This window comes from Callorhinus ursinus, unplaced genomic scaffold (assembly GCF_003265705.2).
Source record: "Callorhinus ursinus isolate GAN/ISIS: 27379988/994484 unplaced genomic scaffold, GSC_fseal_2.0 scaffold32, whole genome shotgun sequence".
In the NCBI taxonomy this organism is placed as follows: domain Eukaryota; kingdom Metazoa; phylum Chordata; class Mammalia; order Carnivora; family Otariidae; genus Callorhinus; species Callorhinus ursinus.
In genome coordinates, this window is record NW_027397094.1 from 15,282,650 (window position 1) to 15,301,415 (window position 18,766).

The following is an 18,766-nucleotide window of genomic DNA, read 5'->3' on the forward strand; positions in this document are numbered from 1 at the left end:
GAAAGGGAACACAAGCAGGGGAAGTATGAGGGGGAGAAGCAGCCTTCCCACGGAGCAGAGAGCCCAGTGCGGGACTCGATCCCAGGACCCTGGGATCATGACCTGAGCCGAAGGCAGACGTTTAACCGACTGAGCCACCCAGGCGCCCAACGCACAGGAATCTGCTTTCATCCCGCTGGTCCTGACTCTTCCCTTCTTCGTTCTCCCCTTTTCTTTCCTAATGCCATATCTGCCATGATGATCCACTCACTTATGCATTCTTTTATTCAACAAATCCTCATTACTTACCTGTTCTGAGTCAGACACCAATTCCGTAAGTTAGCAAGAGCCACCCATCTCACCGCTCCAACTCTGGTCCTCAAGAGGTCGAGAAAGACATGATGCTGTGTGAGTGCCATATATAAACATATTGTTATCAATACTTATCAAAGCTCACATTTTATCACTGCTCACTCTTTGTTGGGCACTGAGCTAAATACAGTATTTATGTAAATACTGTAAATTGATCTAAAAACAATATAAATTGACTTCATCTAAGTTAAACCTGTCTCTGACTTCAAAAGCGGTTGTTTTCAAGATAAAGTTAAAATTCCCCTGCCTGGCTTTTTAAGGCTCAACACTTCAGCTAAATAACTAGTCTTTCTGGCTTTCGCTTTTAATGTTCATGATGAATCATTTGCTCCCACCACACCCACTTATCCATCAGCCTCCGCGGGCTCTGCACAGCCTGGGGCGCGCTGCCCTTTTCTCTCTTTGAAGATGGAGGGGAACCATTCTTTGAGGCCCTGCTCACATCTCACCCCCTCCCACTGGGACTTCTTTCCTCCTGGTGAATCCCTAAAGCTCTTGCTGTGAGTACTCCTTGTTTATGGGTTTTGGCATCCCGCCGTTGGTTTGCAGTTACTTTCCACGTGCTCACAGCGCATCTTCAGTTAGTTTGCTTCTGCTCCCCCCTCCCCCACCCTGTGCAGCAGGGAGCAGTAAATCTGCTTGGCACCCACATACCCTGGGCTCCTTCCAGTCCTTAGATGTGAGAGTTGTCGGGGACCTTCAGTTAGCGTGGTGTTGCGGATCGAACCTTTTCATCTTTGAGTTGGAGAGAGAACTGGATCTGGGTTGTAGAATAAAAACAGAACTTGGACGCCTGGGTGGCTTAATCAGTGAAGTGTCTGCCTTCGGCTCAGGTCATGATCCCGGAGTCCCAGGATGGAGTCCCGCATTGGGCTGCCTGCTCAGCGGGAGCCTGCTTCTCCCTCTGACCCTCCCTCGTCTCATGCTCTCTCTCTCTCTCTCTCTCTCTCTCAAATAAATAAATAAATAAATCTAAAAAAAAAAACAAAAACAAAAACAGAACTTCTTCCTGGGGAAAACGAGAGAAGGCAATGGTTTTGTGTTTGCGCTTTTGGAGTACCCAAATCCTAGACACAGGCCCCACATTATCTCACTTCACCTTCCTGCCGATTCTACCAGTTGCTGTATAATCCCACTTCCTTTATCATCCCGGTGCAGATGAGGAAGCAGCTCAGGGATGCGTGCAGGTTTGTCCAAGGCCACCAGCTGGGAAGTCCAGGGGTTCTCGTTCATGCTTGCTTTTCCCTGAAGTCCTTGCTGTTCCCACTCATCTTGCCTGTCTCCCAATGCACGGTGTTTTGCTTAGTTCTGCTACTGCACTCAGTACTTTATTTTTGTTTATTTATTTTTAAAGGTTTTATTTATTTGAGAGAGAGCAAGAGAGAGAGAGAGCACAAGCAGGGGGAGCGGCAGGCAGAGGGAGAAGCAGGCTCCCCGCTGAGCCAGGAGCCGGTTGTGGGACTCTATCCCGAGACCTTGGGATCATGATCTGAGCCAAAGGCAGACGCTTAACCCACTGAGCCTCATAGACGACCCTGCACTCAGTCCTTTAAACTGATACCTAAGAAACGGATTTGGCAGTACCTCTCCCACCTTGCCTTTTTTTCCCCTATTTAAACTTGCAGCAATTCATATTTGTGTTTAATTTGAAACACTTTGAAAGCAGTTTTTTTCGTTAGTGTTTGTCTGCGTGAACGCATGCACTTGTCCCGGTTTCTTACCTCATCTCCTGTGGTGGCGAGGGCTTCGCCTGCCCGGGGCTGCGCTGTCAGCATCATGAAGCCCGTCCCGGGGTTGCTTGTCGTGACGTGGGGCCATCGGAGCCCCGGCTGCTCCCACGGCTTCTGATTGTAGCAGTGCAACATCCGCCACAATTACTAATGCTGAGAAAGGCAGAATCAGCTGTTTTCCCCAAATGTTTTTCTGATTCATGTTTAACTGCTTTTCTGCTTGAAAATGCTGCTGTCGTCAGGATTTTTTCTCTTGCCTAAATGAAGGTGCTGCACAGACAGTTGTGATTGGCAGTCCTGTCTGCATAAGTTAAAGCCTGCCTCGTGTTGTCATTTCTTTACAGGTTTGAGAATCTAGAAGGTAAAGATACCAAAAGAATGGCGTAGTAATGAAGTCTGACTTGTGGTGGATGGCTGGGTAAGAACGTTCATATTTAAATTCTGAGAGATGTAAATATTTGACTTGATACAATATGACCATACATTCTTCGCCACCGATTATTTAAACCTTCTGTTGAGCTCTCAGACAGATGGTCTTTTGAGTAATGAACTCCTTTGAATACAGCGAGATGCCATGTGGTAAACTGATGAAGTGGCATTATTAATAAATATTTTAAGCAACAACAACAAAAAAAAGCCCCAAAGTGCGAGTGGGTAGCTGCAGATTAGAAAAATCTAAACTCCATCTTCTAGAGGGCTAGGAGTATAATGCCTTTCCAGGCATTTTCAGCGGCTCTTCTCCATTTCTGCAGAGTAGTGGCAAAAAAGGGGATCACTGACATGGTTACTGTTATCAAACCGAATTTACCAAGACTCTCTCTGCCTGTGTGTGGCTGGGCTTCAGGGTGATGGCGAGCACTCCTCCCTCCTTGCTGGTCATTGTCTCTGAGGCAGTGCTAATGCAGTGAGTTAGGGATGTATAGAAACAAGATAAAAATGGTCAAAAATCGTCAAAAATGGCCTGGGTGGCCCAGTCGGTTAAGCGTCCGACTCTTGATTTCGGCTCAAGTCACGGTCTCGGGGTCGTGAGATGGAGCCCCGCATAGGCTATGCACTCCTTGGGAAGTCTGCTTGGGATTCTGTCCACCCCCTCTGCTCAAGTTCTCTTGCCTTCTTTCTCCAAAATAAATAAATAAAATCTTAAAAACAAAAAAGAAGAGAAATAATATTGACCATTATTTTTGTATGTTTCACCTTGAAATGTAAATTGGATCAGCAGATTTTCAGTTAAAAAACAAAAGGCTGAGTTTTTCCTGCTGTATTTGTGCCTCAAGCCCCTTCCTTTAATGCCCCCCCCCCCAGAATTTTAGGCACATTAGCAGTACCTCACTGATTTGTAATCAGGAGGAGAAAAGTATCCCACTTAAGTGAACTTTCCAGATCTTGGACATTATCGTCAAAGACTGTGCCCAGCTTCATCACCTAGCGTAGATGTTTGATGATGTCTGAGACCTCTCACACCCAGCCGGCTTCCTCAGTCGTTCTCAGTAACCCTCCCTGTGAACTGCTCACGCTCAGACGTGGTCCACTTTATTTTTTTTTTTATTTTTATTTTTTACAGATTTTATTTATTTATTTGAGAGAGAGAATGAGAGATAGAGAGCACAAGAGGGAAGAGGGTCAGAGGGAGAAGCAGACGCCCCACTGAGCAGGGAGCCCGATGTGGGACTCGATCCCGGGACTCCAGGATCATGACCAGAGCCGAAGGCAGTCGCTTAACCAGCTGAGCCACCCAGGCGCCCCTGTGGTCCACTTTAATTCTAGATACTTTTCCACAGACGCGAGGAGTTTGCTTCCAAAGCTCACCATTCGGGAAGAATTAGGAAAAGGCCCTAGCAAACACCAGTTAAAGAGGATGGCGCTGTGAGACTGGAAGTATCTGTAGTGGAGCCTTCAGAGAAGGAGGGGGCATCAAGGGGGTGCCCCCGGTCGGCTGGGAGGGAGGGAGACGTGAGAGGTGTGAGGCAGGCTGGACGTGGGGGGGCAGCAGGGTGGGGATTTTACTGGCTGCTCTTGACATGTGTGCCTGGGTGACTGGGGCTGTGGTTATAGCCGTCTTGGGGCAGAGACCACGTGCTGTGGGGAGGGAAGGGTGCTGGTCGTGCAGGCCCAATCGACGTCCAGCTCAGAAAATCCCCCCATTTCCATTTGGCCTGCAAGTCCTGGCCAGTGATCGAAAACTCCTGTTTCCCGTATTCTTTCTTGAAGAATGGCCCTTGGTTTTATTCAAACATGTTCAAAATCTACTATTTGCTCTCTCTGGCCATAAATTGGCCCCTTGTTATTTGCAGAGGTGCGTGCTCCTTGATATGGCAGACATGTCCTTCGACTTCTCCAGCTCCTCTGCCACACGTTTTCTTCCCCGCCGCTTTGTGGACCCTGATTTCTCTGCTTTTGTGCCTTTGCACACACTGCTTGCAGTTGTCCTTCTCATCGGCCTGGGTGATGTGGCTCGCCTGCCAGGAGTTGGCTGGAATGCCATCCCTGTGTGATGGGGTTCCACCCAGACAGTGAGCCTTTGCTGTCCCTGTTCAGGGGAGCTGGGATCCTGTGGGATTGAATGCCGGCTGCATTATGACCACACTGTTGGGAATCCTGTGTCCCTCTCTTTAGGGTTCTCCTGAGGCTAAGTACCTGTTACCTGCCTTCCAGTAGGTTCATGGTCAATGTGTGCTGAAATAATAAATGAATGAAGTGTATTTATGGAGCTCATCATTGTTTGGGGTTATAAAACAGATGTTTTGTCTGTGAGTCTTAATGATGTGGGAAGGTAAACGGCAAACAATATGGATATTCTGCATTTCACGCTAATTATGAGCTAAGGAAAGGGTATGTGGGGGTAGGGAGCCAACTGAGGTGCTGAATGAATGAGATTGGTTGTAGTCTCTGAGAATTTTCCCTCAGGAGGAGGGTGGCTCTTCATATTTGCTTATCATACCAGACCTTAATCTTACGAGCCTGCTAATAAGACAGCCACCGAGCTGCAGAAGGAAACCGCCCAAATCTCGACTCTGTGGTTTGCAGAATTCATGAGAACCCTTGTGATTTGGGCTCTGCCTTCAGCTTATGCCTGGTTACTATAGTTATATTCATACTAATATTTATTTTCCTTTTGCTCAAGTGATTACTCTGTCAAAAAGCTTTTCTGTAAAAAAGTGGATTATGTAATTACTTCTCTAGAAAACTGGCTTTCTGCTTCCTCTTAGGATTAATGTTTGGGCAGAATGGGAATCACGTTTTGGGACCACCAGTAGCCTGTCAGGCCCTGCTGGGCCATTCTGTATGGCCTTTGACTGGCACAGATGTTAAACCAGTTGCCATGAGCAGAGTTGCTCATGACCCTGTCATGGGGTTCACAGTTGGCCAGGGCTCTGCAGGGAGGGGTCTCTTCCAGATCTTCATATTTCGGAGAAAATTGCATGAAGACTGAAGAATTTGGAAACAAAATATGTATCTGGGTCAGATAACTTTGGCTCATCACTTATGCACAGGAATTGCTTCATTGAACACTGTAGAGGGCCTCAAAGAAACTCTCTGTGAATAATGTGGGTTTTGGATGATGGTGATGCTGGTATGCTTTTCCTAGATAGGTCATTTTCAAAGTTTGCATTTTTGATCACTCTGCTCTGCCCTCTCCCCACCAAAGTGATCCTCAGGACACATTTTGAACACCATGAAAATGATGGTTCTGGGAACACATGTGACTAGAATGAGACCTGTGGTTCTATCCCTGGGGATTACCTGATTGTCTCACAGTGACCGCCTCACATCCCACATCCCATGATCACCTAGACATGACTTGCTTACTGTGGCTGTGATCACCTGTCTGTTATTTATTCTAGCTGTGTGTCCTCCTATAAAAATCTGCTTTTTTGGTGTGTGTGTGCGTGTGTGGTGGGCGGAGGTGGGGCAAATGTTTGCTTTATTTATGATTTATTTACAATTTTATTTATTTGGAGGAATGTATTCCTGTGGTCCAGAAGCATATTTGGTGGAATGTTTACCCCCCCACCCTCTGCCTGCCATTCACGCCCCCTCCTCACAGCATCTAGTGCTATGGATGCCTCCTGAATCCTCCTGGAGACTTGTTTTGCATATTCAGGCAGATACTGATATTCTCCGTTTCTGGTCCTAAACTGGTCGCGTACATGTGATACTTTGCATCTCTCAGTGTACTGTGAATGTCTCTTAACTTCTTTAGCTTTCCACGAAAAATAAGCTGATTTGGAAAATGGCCTTTGTTGACCTTCTATGTACACAATTGGGGAAAGGGCAGATGACACCGGGGCAGCTTCTTGCTCGGCAGGACACCCTGCTCTCCTCAGAAGGGTGAGCTAGTCTTGCTTGGTTCCTGAGACCTCCGTCCATGGGCAGACTGACAGCCGATGGCCTCTGGTCACCACCTGCCCCCACCACCACCAAAAGCAGCCAGCCAACCAATAACAAAAACAAGCAAAACAACAAAAACCCCTCAAGTCCAGAAAACCTTTCTTGACTAACCAGAATTCTTACTCTCTCTCTATTCTATTTCCTCAGAAAGTGTATGATTCTCTGGCAAACTCCCAGAATGTTCCAGACAGTTTTTTTTTTTTCCTGTTGCCCCTGCTTCCTGGGGCGTTGGAGAATGCCTCCTACTTCACAGGTCCTTATCTTTGCGCTGGCTGCTCTCTTCCCCGACTATACCAGTCTGTTGGCTAAAACTTAACCATTCAATTTTACATGGTCTTGTTTTGTTCTGTAACTCTCCACAACTAGACTGTGAGCTTGAGGACAGGGGCCCCCTTTTATACTTTCGTATACCCCATGTTTTAAGGTAGGGTAATTTTAGGGTAAAAAGTAGTTCGTCACTAAACCTTTACTGAATGAGAGGTATGTGAATTCTAGTCTCCTATCTCTAATTTCCTAGAGATGACTCTTCCTCAGGTTCATCATTTAACATCTCCAGCCCCTACTTCATAATCTCTTCCAACCACGGGCTCATATTCCTCCCTGCTGAGGTGCTCAGGTTGCTCACTCTTCCTGTTTCCTTGTGTCTGGCATCACATTCCTTCACTTTTCAGCAAACAGTGCAGACCCCTGTGATGGTTAGCGTCGGCTCAGCTAGGCTATAAGCACTCAGTTACCCAGTCAAGCACACTAATCTAAGGTGTTGCCGCGTACGTATTTTGTAGCTGTGACTACCTTCCACAATCAGACGATCTGAGTGGGCCCCATCTAATCAGTTGACTCAAAGGAGACAATCTGGGTGAGCCTCATCCAATCAGTTGAAATGCTTTAATAGCATACCTGAGGTTTCCCTGAAGAAAAAACTGTGTGGATTGCAGCCTCAGCTCCTGAGAGTTTCTAGCCCATTCTATGCCCCCACAGTTGAGTAAACCAGTTCCTTGCCTCTCTCCCTCCTCCTCTTCCCCACCTCTCCCCCCTCCTCCCTATACACACGTATATAAACACACACTACTGGTTCCGTTTCTTTGGTAGAATCCTGACTCATCTGGTGACACCACTAGTGACAACATTTTAGGAAATATCCACTCTTGCTATTTTCCTGGTTGACAGTCGACATTGACTCCCCATTGTCTGCAAAAGCTCATAGCATGAACGTGAAACACAGAGTCCTAAACCTCTGGCTTTAAGCTCCCTTCCCATCCTCATGTCAATTCTGTCTCTTGAGAACCCTGGTTCTCTACGTTACAGCTGTCCCGAACCCTCTGCCCCTTCCCTGTGCTCTATCATGTCTTAATTTTATCTGCTGCTCCTTCTACCTGGGATGCCCTTCCCTTTCCTCTCCACCTGGCAAACGTCCTGCTGCTCATCCTTTAGGGTCTGACATAGGTACCCTTCCTTCTGAGAAACCATCCTGACCAGCCCCACCTCTGACAGTTGGCTGTTCTCTCGATGCTTCCATAGCATTATGCAGTTCTGTCTTTCATCATGTCAACATCAACATGTTTTAATTATTTGCACATTTCCTTCCTTTACTAGAATGTGTACTGCTTTCAGGAACTGAGTTTTTGTCCTCCAAAATGCCCAGTGCCTCACACAATCCTCGAAGCAAGGACAGACATTGGTAGATGAGTGGAATGAACTGTGTTCCTTGGTGCACCACTTTGTGTAATTTGGTGGGGCTGTATTCGTTTTCCCACGCCAAGTAGGTTAAAGCGTGTCTGTGATCACACCTGCACCTCCTCTCGTAGCCAAGCGCTGTGTGGTCTGGCACTGTGTGCTCTCAGTCAGTGTCACTGATGGCTGGCTGGGCAGAGTCTCCTGTTAGATCTTCGGCTAGACGGAGCAGGAAGCTAATCAGGTGTATTGACTTACAACGGAGGCGTGGGCTATAAAATCCCTTCCTTAAAAGTAGATGAAAAATGGGGGCATCTGGGTGGCTCAGTTGTTAAGCATCTGCCTTCAGCTCAGGTCATGATCCCGGGGGTCCTGGAATCGAGCCCCACATCGGGCTCCCTGCTCCACAGGGAAGCCTGCTTCTTCCTCTCCTACTCCCCCTGCTTGTGTTCCCTCTCTCTGTCAAATAAAAAAATCTTTAAAAAAAGATGAAAAATGGTAAGTCCACGAGAGTGGACATTTCTGAATTATAGTGGCCTTTTAGAGCTTTCTTTCCCCTCTCAGGGTAATAGATAAGTCTTTTATGAAGAGCTGAGGTATTTTCTCAGGTGAGAGGGACGTCCTTTTATGGAAAAGTCAGGTTATGCGGTGCATCCGATTGGCTGCCAATAGCCCAGGAGGTGCTATCCAGTCTTTCCATCAGTCCACTGCATTGTTTTGTATCTAAATCTCTCTAGCTTCCTTTAGCTTCCAGATGTAGGCAGGGCTCTGGGTCTGCTGGAAGATAAAAACAGCATTTTGGTTTTTGTGATCTGAGTCGTCTTTCCAGAGTTTGAGGTGTAATGATAACATGGTTGCTGATTATGAGTAACACCAGAAGGAGGAGGAGGAAAGGAACTTCTGCTCGGTTTGTAAACAGTTTACAGTCCTGAAATGTTGTCCAATGAATTTGCATTGTAACTCTGGCTTTTAAAGGAAGCCAGCAGTGACTTATTAAAGCAGCAATACAGATCTGTACTGACACAGAAAGAGGTCATTGATACTCTGATTGAAAAAAAAGAAGTAGAATAATATTGGATCTAGAGTATGGTGTAAATTCCATTGTAAACATTTAGATAATCATACGAGAATTAGAAAATTGGAAGGCACTCTGTGCACTCTCTCTTTATATGTATATATACCTCTGATAAATATAGCAATTATTAAGTTATTATTAAACTCTTAATAATATTAAGAAAGTCTTTGTTTTTTCTCAGCAGTTTGAATTTTTTAAAAAACAATTATCATGCTTCCTCAGAATAAAAAGCCAGTAAGTGACTTTTCAGTTTTTTGGTAGAGAAAACAATCCAAGGACAAAAGCTTAGAATAAATAGGTGTAAATCACAGCTTCTGTAAAGGTGGTGATGTTATGTATGAATTACTTATTTTTCTGCCTTTCCCCATCTTTGTGAAGGTAAGTAGATTGCTTTTATAGGTAAACACAAACAAAGCCAGCCATGGTTCTTCTAGGGCACTGAGATTCCCACACAAAACCTTTTAGATATTTGAGTCAGGTGCTTTAATTTGATATTTCTAAATCACATAGGAAAATAAGAAATGTGAAAAAAAAATAAGAAATGTGTACTAGAAGAAGTTAGAAATCCCTCACCAAATGTATGCCGTTTGTGGAACAAATTTACATCCCTGGGCAAGTTGCCTTTCTGCTTTTCAGTGTTACACTACAAGGAACGTTGTAACAATTTATACCTAACTAAAGGCCCGCCCAGTAGGCTGGTCAAAATCATTAGGCTTAAAATGGCAGTCAGGTTACTTTTAATTTTCAGGCATTGTTGCAAATGGAAATACCTCGTTTTAATATGGGCTTGGCTGCTCTGGTGGCTTCTGTAGCCCTCGACTTGGCTGATTTTTTTCCTCAGGAAGCAGAGGTATGAAAAGGAGCAAACAGTCTTGGGTCTGTCCTGTTCACCAAAGTGTAAACTCTGATAACTCCTTTCAGAAGAATTCACATGTTCACGTCACAGTGTAGTAGGCTTTACCCCAGCATGCAGGGAGTTCCTGCCTTAACAAAGGGGGGGGTGTCTGTTTTGGGAGCCGTTCTGATTGAGAGAAAAGCACAATGAGAACACTTAGGCACTTAGGTACTTATTTTTTCTTTTTCCTGTGAGAAGACTTGGGTTACTCTGGGTGTTAGATGCCTTTTATTTGATAGTGAAGTAGGTGATCCAGGGGGGCAGAGATTTTGCAGACTTACTTACTATTTTCTTTCTTTCTACCATCACATTCCTACACTACTTTGACCAAACTTGTCTTTATTACAGCAGATGCTCTTTTTGAGAGATAAGGACTATGATTGTCATTTAAGCACATTTATATTCGAAAGTCTTTACAACCATTTGGTCATGTAACACAGTCCCTATGCCCCACGATGTCCCAGAACATGGAAATATTTCAGTGCCTATTCCCTGTGTAAGAGTATAAAACCTTCATTTTTATATCAGGAAAAAAAAGATTTGTGTTGGCGGGGGAGGCTTACCTAAGTATTTGCATATGCTTTTCTGTATACTTACATGCGTAAGCCCGTATTTAAAGCATTTGTTATGAAAATATTAATGGCAATGTCATAAACTCCAATCTTGGTTCTTTTATATCGTGACAAAAAAGTCTTTCAATAAATCACTCAAATTATGTTTGTGTACAATACATTCTTATATCACTAATTAGACCTCTGGTAAAAATAGAGGTTATTATGGTTTCGCTCTGTGTCGCTCCGTCCCACAGCCTCAGGACCACAGGCTTTTCTTTGGTTGGCTCGTGCTGGACAGATCCCGCGCAGGGACAGACATAACTAGTACAGAATAAGCCTTCTGGAGGAACACAGATTTACAAAAGTTACTTAAAATAACGTCTTGAAGATTCTTGGACAACTTCACTGGTTTGCTGTGGCTGAGGGAATTAGTAGGTGGCAGTGCCTGATTTTTGTCAGGTGCAAATACCAGTGTACAAACAAGGCCTGTTCCATTCATAGCCCCAGGCTATTTGCATACACTTAGGGAGGAGTATCTATGAGCACAAGCAATGGGCAGGTCCTTGTGGGGCTCAGCTGGCTTCCTGGCTTCCCAGAGGTGGGCAAACCCAGACTGCCCAGTGCTTGCTTGATCAATTTACCAGTCATGTGATCATGGCTACTTGGTGTTGACTCTGAGCACATTGAACTGTTGTTAAGAATTAAACGAGATAATGTAAATGGAAACACCTAGCCAGGGCCTAGTCCACAGACGACCCTGAGATCATTGTATTTTCCTTTTCTGTCCCTCTGTGGGGTTTGGCCCAAGTTCTTTTAGTTTCATCTCTGGCTTCTTAGTGAGAAGTGAGGTGGGTTGGGGTCAGGTTGTGGAGGGGTCCTTACACAGTCCAGTGTTGTTTATACTGCTCATGATGACTTTAATTACATCCTTAACTACAAATGCTAAATATTCAGAGGACATTTTTACATATCAGATGCATTGTAATAAAAAAGGAATGAAACTGTTTCGTCTCTTCTGGTTGGGGTCTGGGTAGGTATTTTTAAGTAAAGGACAGAAAAAGAGAAATTTGAGGCTCAGCTGAAGACTCCACATTCCTTCCCTGCCTTGTTCGCTTTCTGTGTATCTGTAGGATCAAGGCCACCCTTGCCTCTGGGTCACGCGCCTGGGCTCTGCTTTCAAAGAGAACCCTGCTCCCGGGGACAGCCTGTTTGTGCAAGTGTGCCAAAAACTAGCACTTGGTTAGTGCTGATGTGATTTTCTTTCAGAGTTTCTTTCTTTTCGTTAAAATATCAGTTAAAAGCATCAGACCAGCAGATAAAGTTGATGGGAGCTAAAGTCCAAGTTTAACTGAACACTTTTATTATGTAAGCATCATTACATTGTGTTGACTTACTGTCTTAACTTGTAGGTGCAAATACTGGAAGAAAGTAATTTAGGATTTGTTCAGTGTCAATAAACCTGAGGTTTTAGAAGAAAAAAAAAACACTATTTGGGGGTGCCCGGGTGGCTCAATCACTAAGCATCTGCCTTCAGCTCAGGTCATGATCCCAGAGTCCTGGGATCGAGCCCCACATCGGGCTCCCTGCTCCGTGGGAAGCCTGCTTCTCCCTCTCCCACTCCCCCTGCTTGTGTTCCTTCTCTCGCTGTCTCTCTCTGTCAAATAAATAAATAAAAACTAAAAAAAAAAATCACTATTCAGTCTCATTTGTTAAAGACAACCTGGGTGGCACGTGGACCTCAGAACGCAGGAAACCCATAGATCTCAGTGTTACGGGTTTTACATTTTCTTTCTTTTCTTTTCTTTTCTTTTTTTTTTTTTGAAGATTTATTTATTTGAGAGAGGGAGAGCACACATGCATGTGTGCAACCATGAGCAGGGGGAGGCGCAGAGGGAGAGAGAGAGTCTCAAGCAGACTCCATGCTGAGCATGGAGCCTGACTCGGGGCTCGATCCCACAACCCTAATAAGATCATGACCTGAGCCGAAACCAAGAGTTGGACATTCAACCAATGGAGCCATCCAGGCGTGCCCAGGTTTTGTGTCTTCTTATCATCAAAGGTATTTCTGTTGAGTATGTCTCCTGGACTGTAGAGCTGTTTTCTTGTTGAAAGTAGTAAAACCTAGAGATGAACTCTCAAGAACTTGGTGTCCTGTTGAGCTCACAGTGGGTGTTGTGGGAGTGTTAAGGCGCCCCATGCAAGCAAGGGATGTTGCTGATAATAGTCTGGGTCAGGTTTTAAATTTTATCAGCCTGCTGCACAAAATGGACCCCCATCCCTCCTCCCCTGCCCTCCCCATTCCCCCACTTGTCTGACTCGTTCCTCTGTTTCTCTGCACAGTTTCCCTCCTGCATTTCCCCCCAGTTGCTTGTCCTCCTTCCTTTCCTTCCTTCCTCCCCTTTCTCTGCCCTCTCTGCTCTGACCTGTCTCCAAACTGCCAGAGCCCCCGGCTGGCCTTCATTCTCCTGCCCCTCTCCGGCCTGACCTCAGTGCCCTGGGCCTGCAGGTTGCTGTCCTCCGGACGGCAGTGGCTAGCACAGTGGTAGAGCTATGCAGTGAACGTGTGGGAGGACGCGCAGGGAAATGTAGCCACAGATTGCAAGGTGCCACTGCATTGCCGTCCAGCTTTCGTGGTTGGTACTTTTGATCTGACCGGGTCACTTTGAGAGGAAAGGGCCTGACCTGTGGAATATGCAGTGCCCGCCTTGGTCTTGGGCACCGCAGCTACCCGCGGCCCCCCGCGCCCCGCCCCCCCATGGATGTCTGGGGTCTGTCTGGGCCTTTAGTCTGCACAGAAGTAAGATTCAGTAATAGAACCCGTGGCATCAAGCTCACAGCAGCCAGTTCTGTTCTGGTTGCCAGGTCCTTGGGGCCTTCTGGTCCGAGCGCGTGGTCCTCAGGCTCCCGGTGCACTGAGGCCGGCCCCAGGGAGCAGCTCTGAACCACCAGGCTCTACTTCTAGAAGGCGGGGGAGGTGGTGCTGCTTGTCGGTCCCATCAGAAAAGGCACGTGATGGGCGCACAGCATTTCCAAGATCATGTGTTAGGGGCAGGACCGTGTGGGCCCAGATCTACTCTGTGGGGATACAGACTAGACTGAACAGTGCCTTCCTGAAAGATGCAGGAGTGGGGATCTCTTCGCAGGCCCTCCCCATCCTTGTAAAAGTGGCTTTTAGGGCTCAGCTGGACTCCAAGTTAGCAACTGTTGGCCTCTACCTCTTCTCTAAAATGAAGAAGCTACACTGAGTGCTTTTGCATATTCTGGCCTGACCTTTGGCTCCTAAACCTCAGGACTTCTCCCAGTTGGAAAGACTCCTTCATCTGAACTCCCCGGGGCCTTCCCTAAAGACCCAGCTCTAGTCACCAGGGTCAGACAAGACTCCTTCCCAGCCAGGATCCTAGCCCATGGGGCTTCATTGGCCAGATTAGCCCGAGGGACTGAGCTGCTTTACTAACGGTGACGCTTACAGTGAACTTGGTGGAGGGCTGCAGACCGCAGATAAATGAACTTCCTGTGGCTTGACAGAGGACACCTGAAGGAGAGGTATTCTCATTCCAGGGTGCCATAAACAGAACCCATGTGACCGGTAGGGCACCTGCATCAGCCATCACAACAGTTTTAGGATGCATTGAAAATAAGGTAGATAAAACTTGTGTCTCTAGAATATTCGTCAGCTGGACTGAGGAGCTGACAAAAATAGGAAAAAGAACATGGTATTCTGTATCCTTGCAGATTGATAAGCCAAGGTCACATTTTGGTTTTCCTCCTGACTGGTGAGTCAGCAGGCCCACTGTGGCTTTTCTGGACGAGTAACTATAATTCAGGAGAGGATCTGAGATCTCTATTAGAAATTCAGGCAACACCCATGTACCTTCTTATGGCCACGAAGATTGAGACACAGTTTTTCTTATCTTCTCAGTTATGTGTGTGTGTCTGTGCGTACGTGTGTGTGTGCACATTTTTTTTAGCACGTGTAGGCAAAACACTATACATTAAGTCAAGATTACGCAAAGTAGAAATGAGCAAAACAAAAGCTCTTAAAAATGACACCACTCTCTGTAGTGATTCTTTTTGTCTGGATAACTTGCAAACGGCAAGATTAGGTACTCGACGTGATGCTATTTGCTGCCAGTGATGAAAAGGTTTTAATGGAAAATGGTTGTGGCCTTTCTGGAAAGGGAGTCATGTAGTGTCATGTAGAATGAGGCTTTGAAAGAATCAGATCTTGCTAGGACACCAGTCATTCTTTTACTCAGGGTTATTCTTGGGGTATAAGCCCTTACTGAGCCTCCCTTCCTGCCTTCTGCCATGTTGGAGAAAGGAAGGGGGTGCTTGCTGGGATCGGAGACCTTGTAGAATGCTCTCGCCTGGGCTGTGTTAGAAATACCCCAGCCTTCTGGAATCTTTCTTGTTCACACCTTCCACAGAGCCGAATGCTGAGCCCAGTGTCAGCAGAAGCCCTCCTCTGCCCAACCATGACTGACCAGTGGTAGAATGGAGATACCTGAGCTTTGCACTGCTGCCCTTGATACTACTGAGACTTTTTTGTTGTTTATACAGTTGACCCTTGAACAGTGGGGGATTGAGGGATGCCAATGCCTCAGGCAGTGGAAAATCCAGGTATAACTTCTAACTCCCTCCAAAACTTAATTACTAATAGCCTATTGTTGACTAGAAGCCTCACCAATAACATAAACAGTCGATGGACACATATTTTGTATGTTATATGCATTATATCCTACATTTTTTTTTATGTTATGTTAATCACCATACATTACATCATTAGTTTTTGATGTAGCGTTCCATGACTCATTGTTTGCGTATGACACCCAGTGCTCCATTCAGTACGTACCCTCCTTAATACCCATCACCAGGCTAACCCATCCCCCCACCCCCTCCCCTCTAGAACCCTCAGTTTGTTTCTCAGAGTCCATAGTCTCTCATGGTTCCTCTCCCCCTCCAATCCCCCCCCTTCATTCTTCCCTTCCACATCCTACATTCTTACAATAAAGAAAGATAGAGAAAAGAAAATGTTAAGCAAATCATAAGAGAAAATACATTTACACTACTGTACTATATTTATTGAAATCTGCCTGTAAGGGGACCCGCACGGTTCAAACCCATGTGGTTCAAGGGTCAGTTGTATTTAGCAAACGTTAACGAGGGCTCACACCCAGCCTTCAGCCACTGAGGGCTATAGAATTTCCCTGGGAGACTGTCACAGATAACCTGAATGACATCTATTGCCAAAAGCATTCTACCCAGAATATTTTTGTCATTCGGGATGACTTTAGTAAATGAGTAATGGATAAGCCTTAAATATCTTCACGAGAGGTAGAAACGTTGCATGCAGCGCAAGGATCACGAGGAAAACAGTCATAGTCACCATTAAACTCACGGCATAGTGGGAGCATGTTTTATTTTTTTATTTATTTAAAAAAAATTTTTTATTATGTTATGTTAATCACCATACACTACATCATTAGTTTTTGATGCAGTGTTCCATGATTCATTGTTTGCGTATAACACCCAGTGCTCCACGCAGTACGTGCCCTCTTTAATACCCATCACCAGGCTAACCCATCTCCCATCCCCCTCCCCTCTAGAACTCTCAGTTTGTTTCTCAGAGTCCATTGTCGCTCATGGTTCGTCTCCCCCTCCGATTTCCCCCCCTTCATTTCTCCCTTCCTACTATCTTCTTGTTTTTTAACATATAATGTCTTACTTTTTTCAGAGGTACAGGTCTGTGATTCAGCAGTCTTACACAATGGGAGCATGTTTTAAAAGCTCCACCTGCGTCACCATGGTTACTCTTGTGAGGTCAGTCCTGTTGTTCTCTCCATCCTACAGATGGGAAAACCGAGGCTCCCAAAGCTCGAGTCTCTTGGCTAAGTCGCAGGGTCAGTGCATGTGGAACCGTGATTCTGAGTTTTGTGTCTGACTCTGCAGCCGCGCCACGCTGTTAGGGTTCCCCATCATGACGCCGTATCTCCTGTCCCAGGGGTGGTGGGCGCCAAAGTTATAGTCGGGAATTTTTAAGTTCCTAACATTGGTGAAGTATCCCTGGTCGCTTCATGTTTTGGATCTGGGGATTTTAGTATGTATTTACTGTGGGAACTGGAAAAGAGAGATGAATTGCTCCTTTTGTTCTTTTTAAGCGACTTGTGTTTTGCTGTTACACTTTGGTTCAGTTGTAGACTTGAGAGCATAGGAATATTTCTAAATTCTGTTGATCAAAATAGGATCTGTTCCAAGACCTATAAGGACATACTATAATTACAGATAGCTTGATACCAGAAATTAACACAGAGTTAATTAAAGCGCATGCTTTAGAACATAAACACCTTTTTTTTAAGTTTTATTTTATTATGTTAATCACCATACATTACATCATTAGTTTTTGATGTAGTGTTCCATGATTCATTGTTTGTGCATAACACCCAGTGCTCCACGCAGAACGTGCCCTCCTTAATACCCATCACCAGGCTAACCCATCCCCCCTCCCACCTCTGCTCTAGAACCCTCAGTTTGTTTTTCAGAGTCCACAGTCTCTCATGGTTCGTCTCCCCCTCCAATTTCCCCCCCTTCATTCTTCCCCTCCTGCTATCTTCTTTTTTTTTTCTTAACATATATTGCATTATTTGTTTCAGAGGTACAGATTTGTGATTCAACAGTCTTGCACAATTCACAGCACTCGCCATAGCACATACCCTCCCCAATGTCTATCACCCAGCCACCCCATCCCTCCCACCCCCCACCACTCCAGCAACCCTCAGTTTGTTTCCTGAGATTAAGAATTCCTCATATCAGTGAGGTCATAGGATACATGTCTTTCTCTGATTGACTTATTTCACTCAGCGTAACACCCTCCAGTTCCATCCATGTCGTTGCAAATGGCAAGATCTCATTCCTTTTGATGGCTGCATAATATTCCATTGTGTATATATACCACCTCTTCTTTATCCATTCATCTGTCGATGGACCTCTTGGCTCTTTCCACAGTTTGGCTATTGTGGACATTGCTGCTGTAAACATTGGGGTGCACGTACCCCTTTGGATCCCTACATTTGTATCTTTGTGTTAAGGGTATTCATCCTTTCTGATGGCTGAGTAATATTCCATTGTATATATGGACCACATCTTCTTTATCCATTCATCTGTTGAAGGGCATCTCGGCTCTTTCCACAGTTTGGCTGTTGTGGACATCATTGCTATGAACATTGGGGTGCATATGGCCCTTCTTTTCACTACATCTGTGTCTGGGGTAAATACCCAGGAGTGCAATTGCTGGGTCATAGGGTAGCTCTATTTTTAATTTTTTGAGGCACATCCACACTGTTTTCCAAAGTGGCTGTACCAACTTGCATTCGCACCAACAGTGTAAGAAGGTTCCCCTTTCTCCACAACCTCTCTAACATTTATTGTTTCTTGCCTTGTCAATTTTTGCCATTCTGACTGGTGTAAGATGGTATCTCAGTGTGGTTTTGATTTGAATTTCCCTTACGGCTAATGATGATGAACAAATGGCTGGTGCAAGGTGGTATCTCAATGTGGTTTTGATTTGGATTTCCCTGATGGCTAATGATGATGAACAAATGGCTACACAGACACACACATGAAAAAATGGAACATAAACATCTTAAGCCATTACACTTCCCAAATGTTTGGACACAAGAGAAAATGGTTTTTAACCTTTCAGTCTGTGTCACCTGAACTGTTCTCCTGTCAGCCAGTCATCTTACATTTTTGTAGGCACAAGATCTTTTTATTTATTTCTTTTAAAGTGAAATCACGCATAGAAATACTGCAGTTAGGGCGCCTGGGTGGCTCAGTTGGTTAAGCAACTGCCTTCGGCTCAGGTCATGATCCTGGAGTCCCAGGATCGAGTCCCACATTGGGCTCCCTGCTCAGCAGGGAGTCTGCTTCTCCCTCTGACCCTCTTCCCTCTCGTGCTCTCTGGCTCTCATTCTCTCTCTCAAATAAATAAATAAAATCTTAAAAAAAAAAAAAAAAGAAATACTGCAGTTAGGAAAGAAGAAAGCACTTAGAGACTTAGAACTTGTTTGTTTTTTTTTTAATTTGTTTTTTGAGAACTCCTTCT

General features: G+C 45.3%; 1 protein-coding gene across 5 annotated transcripts in view; it reads left to right on the plus strand.

Moving 5' to 3' along the window:
- The window catches only part of SIPA1L2 (signal induced proliferation associated 1 like 2), a 213,519-nt gene that overhangs the window by 66,150 nt on the left and 128,603 nt on the right, over nucleotides 1-18,766 (plus strand). For 3 of the 5 annotated variants that reach the window (XM_073879047.1, XM_073879048.1, XM_073879049.1), the window contains one exon: nucleotides 2,426-2,499. The exons of the other annotated variants lie outside the window; for them this stretch is intronic. The gene's annotated coding sequence lies outside the window, so the exon portion shown is untranslated. The remainder of the gene's footprint in view (nucleotides 1-2,425; nucleotides 2,500-18,766) is intronic. 5 annotated transcript variants of the gene reach the window in all.